This window comes from Aquarana catesbeiana, linkage group LG02 (genome assembly GCF_042186555.1).
Source record: "Aquarana catesbeiana isolate 2022-GZ linkage group LG02, ASM4218655v1, whole genome shotgun sequence".
NCBI lineage: Eukaryota > Metazoa > Chordata > Amphibia > Anura > Ranidae > Aquarana > Aquarana catesbeiana.
In genome coordinates, this window is record NC_133325.1 from 801727807 (window position 1) to 801740968 (window position 13162).

The following is a 13162-nucleotide window of genomic DNA, read 5'->3' on the forward strand; positions in this document are numbered from 1 at the left end:
TTTTGTGCAAATCAATAAATATACGCATATTTATTTTTTTTTACCAAAGACATGCGGCTGAATACATTTTGGTCTAAATGTATAACTAAAATTGAGTTTATTGGATTTTTTCTCTAACAAAAAGTAGAAAATATCAATTTTTTTCAAAATTCTTGGTCTTTTTCCTTTTATTTCGCAAAAAATAAAAACTACAGAGGCAACCAAATACTATAAAAAGAAAGCTCTATCTGTGGGAAAAAAAGGACGCAAATTTTGTTTGGGTACAACATTGAATGACTGCGCAATTACCAGTTAAATCAGCGCAGTGCCAAATTGTAAAAAGTGCTCTGGTCATTGAGCAGCCAAATCCTCTGGGGCTGAAGTGGTTAAAGAGGAATCCCGCCCCCCCTTTCAAAAATTAAAAGTCAGCAACTACACATACTGTACATCAGAGGTTCCCAACTCCTGTCCTCAGGGCCCACTAACAGGCCAGGTTTGCAAGATAACTGAAATACATCACAGGTGGTATCATTTGCTGCTCAATAATTGCAGTATTGTAGTCTGCATCTCCCACAAGGTAATACTTAAAATCTGGCCTGTTAGTGGATCCCGAGGACAGGAGTTGAGAAGCGCTGCTGTGCACATACTGTAGCTGCTGACTTTTAATTTTAGGACACTTACCTGTCCTAGAGTCCAGCAATGTTGGCACCCCAGCTGATGTGTACATTGGCTGTCGGGTGCTGCTGTCCGCCATTGTCAGTAAGGGAACCCAGCAGTGAGAGGAAGGAGTACTGCGCTTGCACGAAGCGCGCGGCGCTCACTTATTTGCCTGGCAGCGGTGGCAGGGGCTGAACTTGTGACGTACCTCCCCGCGGCGAGATCCAACAGAAGTGGGAACAAGGTACCTGTCAAAAACAGGTACAGACATCTCAAGTCTCCCGCGACTCGTGGGATACTCTCGCATTTGACGGTGGGCTCACGGACACCCGCAGGTGCGGCACGATCTCCCGGCTGAGCCTGCACTGCCACTCAACCTGGAGTGATCACAAACAGTGGGTGTCTCCCGCTGTGTCATGCAGCTTAACTGTTCGGCGGACGTCTACTGTAACAAAGCCCCGCCTCCTCATCCATGATAGACGGAACACTGATTCAATTTCCCAGCATTGTATCAGTGTTCAGTGTTCCGTCTATCATGGATGAGGAGGCGGGGCTTTGTTACAGTGGACGGCCGCCGAACAGTTAAGACTGCATGACACAGCGGGAGACACCCACTGTGTATAATCAAGGTACTGGTGAGGCTGCAGATGGGCACTGATGAGGATACAGATGGGCACAGTGAGGCTGCATTGTTGGCACAGTGAGGCTGCAGATGGGCACTGATGAGGATACAGATGGGTTGAATGAGGCTGTAGATGGGCACTGATGAGGAGACAGATGGGCACAGTGAGGCTGCAGATGGGCACTGGTTAGGATACAGATGGGCACAGTTAGACTGCATTGTTGGCACAGTGAGGATGCATTGTTTACACTAAGGAGGCTGCAGAAGGGCACAGTAAGGTTGCATTGATGGCTCAGTGAGGCTACATTGATGGACACTGACGAGGCTGCACTGTTGGCACAGTGAGGCTGCAGATGGGCACAGTGAGGTTGCAGTGTTGGCACTGATGAGCCTGCAAATGGGCACAGTGAGGCTGCATTGTTGGCACTGATGAGGCTGCTGATGGGCACAGTGAGGCTGCATTGATGGGCACAGTGAGGCTGCATTGATGGGCACAGTGAGGCTGCATTGATGGCTACAGTGAGGCTGCATTGATGGCTCAGTGAGGCTGCATTGATGGGCACAGTGAGGCTGCATTGATGGGCACAGTGAGGCTGCATTGATGGGCACAGTGAGGCTGCATTGATGGGCACTGACAAGGCTGCAGATGGGCACAGTGAGGGTGCATTGTTGGTGAGTGTGACACAACATTATCTTTTAAAATAATATTTTATTATGGCTTTATATTAACAATTATCTTTAAGGTATTATTTTATTACAGTATTTTGTTATGAATGGGGGGGGGGTTGTCGGCACGGAGCGTGACCTCTCTGAAATTAGTATTTGCAGGTTGGGATGTCTGCAGGTACCCCCTCCCCCCCGAAAGGTGCCAAATGTGGCACCCCTAAGAGGAGGGGGGAGAATTAGATGAGCAGAAGTTCTACTTTTGGGTGGAAATCCGCTTTAATATTTAAATTGTTCAATTGTTCTAAATGTGGAGAGAAATGTAGAACCATTGCCACACATCCAGGCAGTGCAAAACAGGAACAATTTAGTATTAGAAATCCTCCCTCTGTTGGTCAGACATAGAATTACACCAGTGTAAGATCTGTGACCACTTCTCACAGCTTCATCCGGTTTAGGTATCTCTCCCTAAATATCTAGGTAAAGCAACTTCATATGTCTCTGGGGCTTCTACACAAAAATATATATTGATATTCAATCGCTGAAAATCGCACTGTGGTTTCTATTTTAGCAAATGCTACCTACTTGTGTACTGTGCTGTTGCAAATAAATAAACATGCCATGTATAGCATTGCCGCAATTTCACCTCCAAAATCCACATACACCTGAGACCTCTTATTACTTCCATCTGAATACTGCTTGACCACTTGACCTCTGAAAGATTTACCCCCCCATATGACCAGACCATTTTTTGCGATTTGGCACTGCATTATTATAACTGACAATGGCGCGGTCGTGCGACGCTGTACCCAAATAAAATGTATGTTTTTGGGGTTTTTTCCCCCACAAATAGAGCTTTCTTTTGGTGGTATTTGATCACCTCTACGTTTTTTATTTTTTGCATTATAAGCAAAAAGAGAGTAAAACTTTGAAAAAAAACAAACAAAAAAACAATATTTTTTACTTTCTGCTATAAAATATATCCAATAAAAAAATAAAAAATTTAAATTCTTTATAAATTTAGGCCAATATTTATTCTGCTACATGTAATTGGTAAACAAACAAAAAAAAACGCGTGTATATTAATTGGTTAACGCAAAGGTTTTAATTAAGTATGTATTTATGAAATTGTTTTACTAGTAATGGCGGCGATCAGCTACTTATCGCTGGACTGCAATATTGCAGCGGACAATCGGACACTAACTGACACCTTGCCGGGGACCAGTGACACTAATACAGTGATCAGAGCTAAAAATATGCACTGTCACTGTACTAATGACACTGGCTGGGAAGGGGTTAAATATCTAGGGTGATCTTAAATGTGTGCCTAGCCGGTGTTTATGTGTACTGTGTGAGGTGCTTTTACAAGGGGAAGAGATGGATTTTTTTTCCATTGCAGGGACAGAAAATCCATCCCGTCCTCCCTGTCATAATGGAGTTCTGCCTTTTGTACATAGTAAAATACACAGAATGGGGATCTGCCTGACGATCGGCGGGTGCAGGTGGACATCCAGTGCCTGGCACCCACAGATCAGCTTCTGCTGTAATTAATCACATCAATAGCGCCCTACCGGTGGAGCGCACGTGCGCCCCCTAGATGGCAGTGCAGGAACATGTATGTATAGGTGGTCCTGCACAGGAGGGCCGCCCTGTAGCAGGAAATCTATAGGGCGGTCCGGAACTGGTTAAGGGAGCGCAATACTTTTTCCATGTAGCAATCATACGCATGATTATAGGGAACAAATGTTAAAGTAGAACTATAGGCAAAACTTTTGTTTTTTATTATTATTTTGGATAGTGTAAAGGGAGTGTTATAACCCCTGTCAGATTATTTGATGTCCCATTGGGGTGATCTCCCTTCACTTCCTGTCCAATACCTAACACAGGAAGGGAGAGAAATTTCCTTCAAATTAGGGGAATTGCTTGGGGACCCCCAGGTTACCAGAACTAGTGTCCCCATTGAAAAATCCCCCCCCTATTACTTTTTACAACCGAAAATTGGGGGTTTTCTTTTACTTTCACTTTTGATGATAATGGTAAAAAGGACAAATAGAGAGGATGAATCTCCATAAGGCTCGATTAACCACTTCAGCCCCGGAAGGTTTTACCCCCTTCCTGACCAGAGCACTTTTTACAATTCGGCACTGCGTCGCTTTAACTGCTAATTGCGCGGTCATGCAATGCTGTACCCAAACGAAATTTGCGTCCTTTTCTTCCCACAAATAGAGCTTTCTTTTGATAGTATTTGATCACCTCTGCCGTTTTTATTTTTTGCGCTATACACGGAAAAAGACCGAAAATTTTGAAAAAAAATGATATTTTCTACTTTTTGTTCTAAAAAAAATCCAATAAACTCAATTTTAGTCATACATTTAGGCCAAAATGTATTCGGCCACATGTCTTTGGTAAAAAAAATGTCAATAAGTGTATATTTATTGGTTTGCGCAAAAGTTATAGCGTCTACAAACTAGGGTACATTTTCTGGAATTTACACAGCCTTTAATTTATGACTGCCTATGTCGTTTCTTGAGGTGCTAAAATGGCAGGGCAGTACAAAACCCCCACAAATGACCCCATTTTGGAAAGTAGACACCCCAAGGAATTTGCTGAGAGGCATGTTGAGCCCATTGAATATTCATTTTTTTTGTCCCAAGTGATTGAACAATGACAAAAAAAAAAAAAAAAAAAAAAAATTACAAAAAGTTGTCACTAAATGATATATTGCTCACACAGGCCATGGGCATATGTGGAATTGCACCCCAAAATACATTTAGCTGCTTCTCCTGAGTATGGGGATACCACATGTGTGGGACTTTTTGGGAGCCTAGCCGCGTACGGGGCCCCGAAAACCAATCACTGCCTTCAGGATTTCTAAGGGCGTACATTTTTGATTTTACTCCTCACTACCTATCACAGTTTTGAAGGCCATAAAATGCCCAGATGACATAAAACCCCCCCAAATGACCCCATTTTGGAAAGTAGACACCCCAAGCTATTTGCTTTGAGGCATGTTGAGTCCATGGAATGTTTTATATTTTGACACAAGTTGCGGGAAAGTGACAAATTTTTTTTTTTTTTTTTTTTTTTTGCACAAAGTTGTCACTAAATGATATATTGCTCACACAGGCCATGGGCATATGTGGAATTGCACCCCAAAATACATTTAGCTGCTTCTCCTGAGTATGGGGATACCACATGTGTGGGACTTTTTGGGAGCCTAGCCGCGTACGGGGCCCCGAAAACCAATCACTGCCTTCAGGATTTCTAAGGGCGTACATTTTTGATTTTACTCCTCACTGCCTATCACAGTTTCGGAGGCCATGGAATGCCCAGGTGGCACAAACCCCCCCCAAATGACCCCATTTTGGAAAGTAGACACCCCAAGCTATTTGCTGAGAGGCATGGTGAGTATTTTGCAGCTCTCATTTGTTTTTGAAAATAAAGAAAGACGAGAAAAAAAAATTTTTTTTTTTCTTTTTTCAATTTTCAAAACTTTGTGACAAAAAGTGAGGTCTGCAAAATACTCACTATACCTCTCATCAAATAGCTTGGGGTGTCTACTTTCCAAAATGGGGTCATTTGGGGGGTTTTTTTGCCACCTGGGCATTCCATGGCCTCCGAAACTGTGATAGGCAGTGAAGAGTGAAATCAAAAATTTACGGCCTTAGAAAGCCTGAAGGCGGTGCTTGGTTTTCGGGGTCCCGTACGCGGCTAGGCTCCCAAAAAGTCTCACACATGTGGTATCCCCATACTCAGGAGAAGCAGCAGAATGTATTTTGGGGTGTAATTTCACATATTCCCATGGCATGTTTGAGCAATATATCATTTAGTGACAACTTTGCGCAAAAAAAAATAAAAAAAATAAAAAATTGTCTCTTTCCCGCAACTTGTGTCACAATATAAATTATTCCATGGACTCAACATGACTCTCAGCAAATAGCTTGGGGTGTCTACTTTCCAAAATGGGGTCATTTGGGGGGGTTTTGAACTGTCCTGGCATTTTATGCACAACATCTAGAAGCTTATGTCACACATCACCCACACTTCTAACCACTTGAAGACAAAGCCCTTTCTGACACTTATTGTTTACATAAAAAAATAATTTTTTTTTGCAAGAAAATTACTTTGAACCCCCAAACATTATATATTTTTTTTAAAGCAAATGCCCTACAGATTAAAATGGTGGGTGTTTCATTTTTTTTTTTCACACAGTATTTGCGCAGCGATTTTTCAAACGCATTTTTTGGGGAAAAAACACACTTTTTTACATTTTAATGCACTAAAACACACTATATTGCCCAAATGTTTGATGAAATAAAAAAGATGATCTTAGGCCGAGTACATGGATACCAAACATGACATGCTTTAAAATTGCGCACAAACGTGCAGTGGCGACAAACTAAATACATTTTTAAAAGCCTTTAAAAGCCTTTACAGGTTACCACTTTAGATTTACAGAGGAGGTCTACTGCTAAACTTACTGCCCTCGATCTGACCTTCGCGGCGATACCTCACATGCATGGTGCAATTGCTGTTTACATTTGACGCCAGACCGACGCTTGCGTTCGCCTTAGCGCGAGAGCAGGGGGGACAGGGGTGCTTTTTTTTTTTTTTTTTTTTTTTTTCTTTATTATTATTATTTTTTTATCTTATTTTTAAACTGTTCCTTTCATTTTTTTTTTTTTTAATCATTTTTATTGTTATCTCAGGGAATGTAAATATCCCCTATCATAGCAATAGGTAGTGACAGGTACTCTTTTTTGCAAAAATTGGGGTCTATTAGACCCTAGATTTCTCCTCTGCCCTCAAAGCATCTGACCACACCAAGATCGGTGTGATAAAATGCTTTCCCAATTTCCCAATGGCGCTGTTTACATCCGGCGAAATCTAAGTCATAAAATGCTCGTAGCTTCCGGTTTCTTAGGCCATAGAGATGTTTGGAGCCACTCTGGTCTCTGATCAGCTCTATGGTCAGCTGGCTGAATCACCGGCTGCATTTTCAGGTTCCCTGTTGAGACAGGAGAGCCAGAGAAAAACACGGAAGACGTTGGGGGGGAGGGGCATTCCCTCCCACTGCTTGTAAAAGCAGTCTAGAGGCTAATTAGCCGCTAGGATTGCTTTTACATGAAAGCCGACCGCTGGCTGAAAAGAATGATACCAAGATGATACCTAAACCTGCAGGCATCATTCTGGTATAACCACTCAAAGTCGTGAATGGCGTACCTGAAGACAAAAAAATGGTTAACAATAAAGCACAGTAAACGGTAAGGTATAAAAAATTGCATACCTGAAAAGCAAACATGATAAAACATAATAACAATAAAACATTGCAGAATAGAATACAGTAAAAAAAAACAGAACAATAGAGAGAGAATAGAGAGAGAGAGAGAGAGAACAATAAAACGACAACTATTTTTTTTTATTTTATATTTTTGTATGTGTTTTTTTTTTTTTTTTTTTTTTACACTTTTTTTTGTAACTAACTTTTATAACTGTAACCGGTTCCAGGTTCGGGTCTCTCAAAATGCGATGGCATCTTGGGAGACCCTGTGAAAGTGTGCCTAGTCTGTGGAATGCTGTACCCTACGCTAATACTCAACTAGTGTATGGTAGCGTTCAAAACATTCACCAATGCAAAGACCAGGATTGTCAGGACAGGAGGGACAATAATAGAGGGTGTCACGCCTATATCCGCGCTTGCTGCAGACACGACATCTTTTTTGGGGGTTTGTTGGGTAGGGGTACTCGGGAGGACATAAAGAAAATGCCTCTCATGCAGCCGACTGCATTTGGTTGGGGATGTGAATGGGGGAAGTACGGGCGCTGCAGAAGTGGTGGGTTCCCAATTAGGATTGGCGAATGCAGCAGGAAGGGCATTATGGGCACGACGGGCCTGTGTTTGTCTTCTTGGTGGCAGCGGGACACTACTTGTGCTTGCCACCTCACCAGCTTGAACTGCACTTATGGGACTCGCCACGTCACCAAGTGTTACTGCAGTGCTGGTTTGACTACGACCGGGGTGTACTAGGCCGCTGGTGCTTGCCAGTTCACCAAAACGCTACCAAAAAAACTGTTAGCGATCGCAGGGATCAGGCCTGACTCTGCGAACGCTGCAGTTATGCGTTTAGTGTTTTGTAAGTGTCAGTGATCGATCGATACTGCACTTGGGTGGGCTGGGCTGGGCCGGGCGGAGGGGCAAAACGCAGGTGCTAGCAGGTATCTGGGCTGATCCCGCTAACACTGCGTTTGTGGGAACCCTAAACTGCTGGGGACGCTAGTATAGATCTGATCGGATCAGATATTGATCCGATCAGATACTATACCACTAAGGGAGGCGTATGCTGCGTGCGTGGGTGTTAGCGGTACTGGCGCTAACCTGACACTGCTTGGGGCTGGTGCTTGCCAGTTCACCAAAACGCTACCAAAAAAACTGTTAGCGATCGCAGGGATCAGGCCTGACTCTGCGAACGCTGCAGTTATGCGTTTAGTGTTTTGTAAGTGACAGTGATCGATCGATACTGCACTTGGGTGGGCTGGGCTGGGCCGGGCGGAGGGGCAAAACGCAGGTGCTAGCAGGTATCTGGGCTGATCCCGCTAACACTGCGTTTTTGGGAACCCTAAACTGCTGGGGACGCTAGTATAGGTCTGATCGGATCAGATATTGATCCGTACAGATACTATACCACTAAGGGAGGCGTATGCTGCGTGCGTGGGTGTTAGCGGTACTGGCGCTAATCTGACGCTGCCTGGGGCGACGCATATCACCGCCGGGCGATCAGGGGGCTAAACTTTTATTCGGTAATAAACGGCGGGTGCCCTGACACTATAAAAAATAAACGAACTAACCAGCGTCACCCGTAACAGTTATACGGTGATCAGTGGTGAAAGGGTTAACTAGGGGGCAATCAAGGGGTTAAAACATTTATTAGGTAGTATATGGGGGTCCCTGTCGCTATAAAACGCTGACGGCAAACCTAAATATTTACCTCACTAACTAGCGTCACCAGCGACACTAATACAGCGATCAGAAAAATGATCGCTTAGTGACACTGGTGACAGGGGGTGATCAAGGGGTTAAAACTTTATTAGGGGGGGTTAGGGGGGTATCCTAGACCTAAAGGGGGCCTAACACTCACTGCCCTAACACTGTAACTGTCACAAACTGACACTATGCAGTAATCAGAAAAAAAAAAAAAAAAAAAAAAAATACTGCTAATGTCAGTTTGTGACAGGGGGGGGGGGGGTGATTGGGGGGGGATCGGGGGGCGATCGGGGGGGATCGGGGGTGTAAGGTATGCCTGGCATGTTCTACTGTGTGTGTTTGTGTTGTGTGCACTTACATGTCTTCTCTCCTCGGCGCTGGACGGAAACTGCCAGACCGAGGAGAGATGACATCACATCCTCTGCCTGTGTGAAACTACACACAGGCAGAGGAGGATTCCCATTGGCTGGGAGCGATCGCGAGGGGGGGGCCACGATCGGATGGTCTCCCCCTCGCCTCCCGACTCTCCCAGTCAGATGCCGACCGCCGCTGGCACCGGGGGGGGGTCCGATCGGACCCCCCGCCCGCGGGAGGCAGATCACGTATATATACGTGATTCTGCCTGCCCGTGCCACTCTGCCGACGTATATCTACGTTAGGCGGTCGGCAAGTGGTTAACACTAATGCGTTTTTTGATGCATTTTGCATTTTGCAGAAATGCAGAGAAAATTTTTAACATGGGTTCCTATGGAACATGTTCACATCAATTTTTGTAAAGGGTCGGGGACTTTTTTTCCCCGCGATTTGCGTTTTTTTTTATTTCTTTTTTTACACTGTATATAGCTAGTCATCAGTTGTTAGCAGGCTTCCCGATCAATGTAAAATAAAAAAGAATTGCCAGCTAAAAAAATTGTGAAAAAAAAAAAAACAGTGTGGGGTCCCCCTCCCAGGTCCATACCAGGCCCTTGGGTCTAGTATAGATTCGGAGGGGACCCCCATGCCAAAATTTTTAAAAAAATGGCGTGGGGGTCCCCCCAAAATCCATACCAGACCCTTATCTGAGCATGCAGCTCAGGAAAGGGAGGGGACGAGAGACCCCCCCTCCTGAACCGTACCAGGCTGCATGCCCTCAACATGGGGGGATGGGTGCTTTGGGGCGGGGGGGCTCTGCGCCCCCCCCACCCCAAAGCACCTTGCCCCCATGTTGATGGGGACAAGGGCCTCTTCCTGACAACCCTTGCCCGGTGATAGTCGGGGTTTGCGGGCGGGGAATCTGGAAGCCCCCTTTAACAAGGGGGCCCCCAGATCCCGACCCCCCTATGTAATGGGTATGGGGTACATTGTACCCCTACCCATTCACTAAAAAAAAAAGTAGTGTAGTGTTAAAAAATACAGTAGACAGTTTTTGACAAGTCTTTTATTAAAAATCTTTTTCTTCTACTGGTATGGTTGAGGAAGGGGGGCGCTCGCTCGGGCTGCATGCTCGGATAAGGGTCTGGTATAGATTTTGGGGGGACCCCCATGCCATTTTTTTTAAACTTTGGCATGGGGGTCCCCTCCGAATCCATACTAGACCCAAGGGCCTGGTATGGTATGGACCTAGCCGGCAATTCTTTTTTTTTTTTTTTTACATTCAACGGAAAGCCCGCTGACAACTGATGGCTTCCCGGCCCCCTCCTTAGCAACCAGCTATATACAGTGTAAAAAAAAAGAAGCCGCAAAATGCAAATCGTGGCAAAATCGCGGTAAAAACGTGTGTCCAAAAAGGTGGCAAGCACCGCAAAAAGCACTGCAGAGACGCTCAAAAGCAACATGCATAGGTGTGAATTGAGCCTAAACAGGCACAGACAGCAATAAAAACTGACAGGAGTTCTAATCTCAATCCACTCTCTCCAAACGAAAAAAAAAGTTTTGCCTTTAGTTATACTTTAACCACTTGCCGCCCGCCCTGCCGTCAAATGTCATGCATGGGCTGTGCTGCTAGGAAATGGTGCTACCCCAATCTCTGTAAAGAGCCACGGCCGCGGCTCTTTAACCATGTGATCGGAGTGTGAGGAGAGGAGAGCCGATCAGCAGCATCTCCTCACAGGGGGACATCTAGGTATGTAATCAGGGCACTGATTACAATTAGGTGCCACCAGTGCCCACAATTGCCACCAATCAGTGCCCACAATTACCAGCAATCAGTGGCCATTAGTGATGCCAGTCAGTGGTGGCTATCACTGCTGCCCATCAATGCCACCTTGCATCAATGCCCACCAGTGCCCATCAGTGCCACCCATCAGTGCCGCCTATCTGTGCTGCCCATCTGTGCCCACCAGTGCCACCTATCAGTGCCCATAAGTGCAGCATATTCATGCCTCCTCATTAGTTCCACCTAATCAGTGCTCATAAGTGCCACCTCATCAGTGCCCATCAGTGTAGCCTATCAGTGCCCATCAGTTCTGCCTCATCAGTGCCCATCGGTGAAGGAGAAAATTACTTATTTACAAAATTTACTGACAGAAACTAAGAAAAACTTTTTTTTTCAAAATTTTCAGTCATTTTTTTTGTGGAAAAAATAAAAAACCCAGAAGTGATTAAATACCACCAAAAGAAAGCTCTATTTGTGTGAAGAAAATGATAAAAATTTTGTATGGGTACAGTGTTGTATGACCGCGCAATTGTCATTCAAAGTGTGACAGCACTGAAAGCTGAAAAATGGCCTGGGCAGGAAGGGTGTGTAATTTCCCTGTATTGAGGTGGTTAAAGAATATGTGTCTGCTGTCCCATGTACTTGTATGAGAAAGTCTCCTGTTCTCTTCCTTCCTGTATCGCTTCCTTTGTGTGAAATCCCTGGTGATCCTGACAGTTCATCGGACAGTTCATCGCGGGACAGATCGGCTTCTGGTGAGGACATCGCGGGCGCCCTGCAAAGTTAAAGTGTCCTAATATTGAAAATCAGCAGCTGCAGTATTTGTAGCTGCTGACTTTGAATTTTTTTTTTCCGCTTTAATACACCAAAAATTGATCGGTGCAAATTTTTCTCCCACTGCGTTTCCTTTATACTGGTTTTAAAGGTAGTAATACAATAATATGCCGGCTGGATGAAAGATTTAGGGGTCTTTGCATAAACCGTTCACTGGACGATTGTGACACACATCCGCCCAGCTACAACAAAACTTGCCGTATTGTCTGTTATATAGAACTATCTTGTATGATCAAAGCGCCATCTAGTGGTCAAAATGTGGTATTTGATTTTCAGAACCTCAGTCTGGAAAAAAAGGAATTTTGGCCACTTGGTGGCGCTTTGATCACATGAGATAATTCTATAACATACATTATGGCAAGTTTCGTTGTAGCTGAGCGGATGTGTGCCGCACTCGTACAGTGAAATGTTTATATATAGACTCCAGAAGAGTAACTAGAACCTTTAGGGCACCAGTGCAAGAAACCATGAAGGACTCCCCTAGCCCTCGACCGGGGCCCTTCTCGCTGATTCCGTGGGCCCTTTACTCCCATCGTGGGGCCCTTTCATTACAGCCCCTCAGCGGATCACCTTCCTGCCGTGATTAGAGTCCCCCCCCACGGTGGCGGAATGCCAGGTCCCGGTCGCGAGTGCAAGCCTTTGGGATCCTGGTAGTTCCGCCACTGGTGGAACTGCTTTGAACTATCATTCTGTGACCCCCAGGTCGCCAAGCTACAACCCTCGAAGTTCGTTTTTACTTTTTATTTTTAATGTTCATGGCTCACCTGCCTCCCCTGACTGCTAGTCCCTGGTGTCCAATGTGCCCCTGTGCCTTTAAGGAGGACTAGGCTACCTCCAGGCCCACTCTATCCATTAGAATGCATGTGCTCCCACTGTGGAGACACTCATAAATTTAGTAGTGTTAGGACTGCAAGCAATACACAGGGTGCCGTGAAGGGGCCCTGCAACTTACGCATGCGTTTGCAAATGTGTGCTAACTAAACCCCTGTTTTTAACACATACTGTTGGACGTGTTCATTTTGGTTGGTAAGCAGACTGGTTGGTGAGTTGAGCTGGGAATTTTCTCTGGTTTTGTCTTTCATGCGTTTGCCCTTCCATGTGCTCCTTACTGTGAAGGCCACTTATAGGTGGGGGTAGGGGCCATCTTTGACCCTTTAAAATTATGGGCAATCTCAAGGCACCCCCCCTAAAATGATGGACAGTCTTGAGGCGCCCCATTTTAAAATGTAGGAACTATTCTGATAGTTTTACATAATGCAGCAACACCAATACACGTAGGAGACCCAATGTT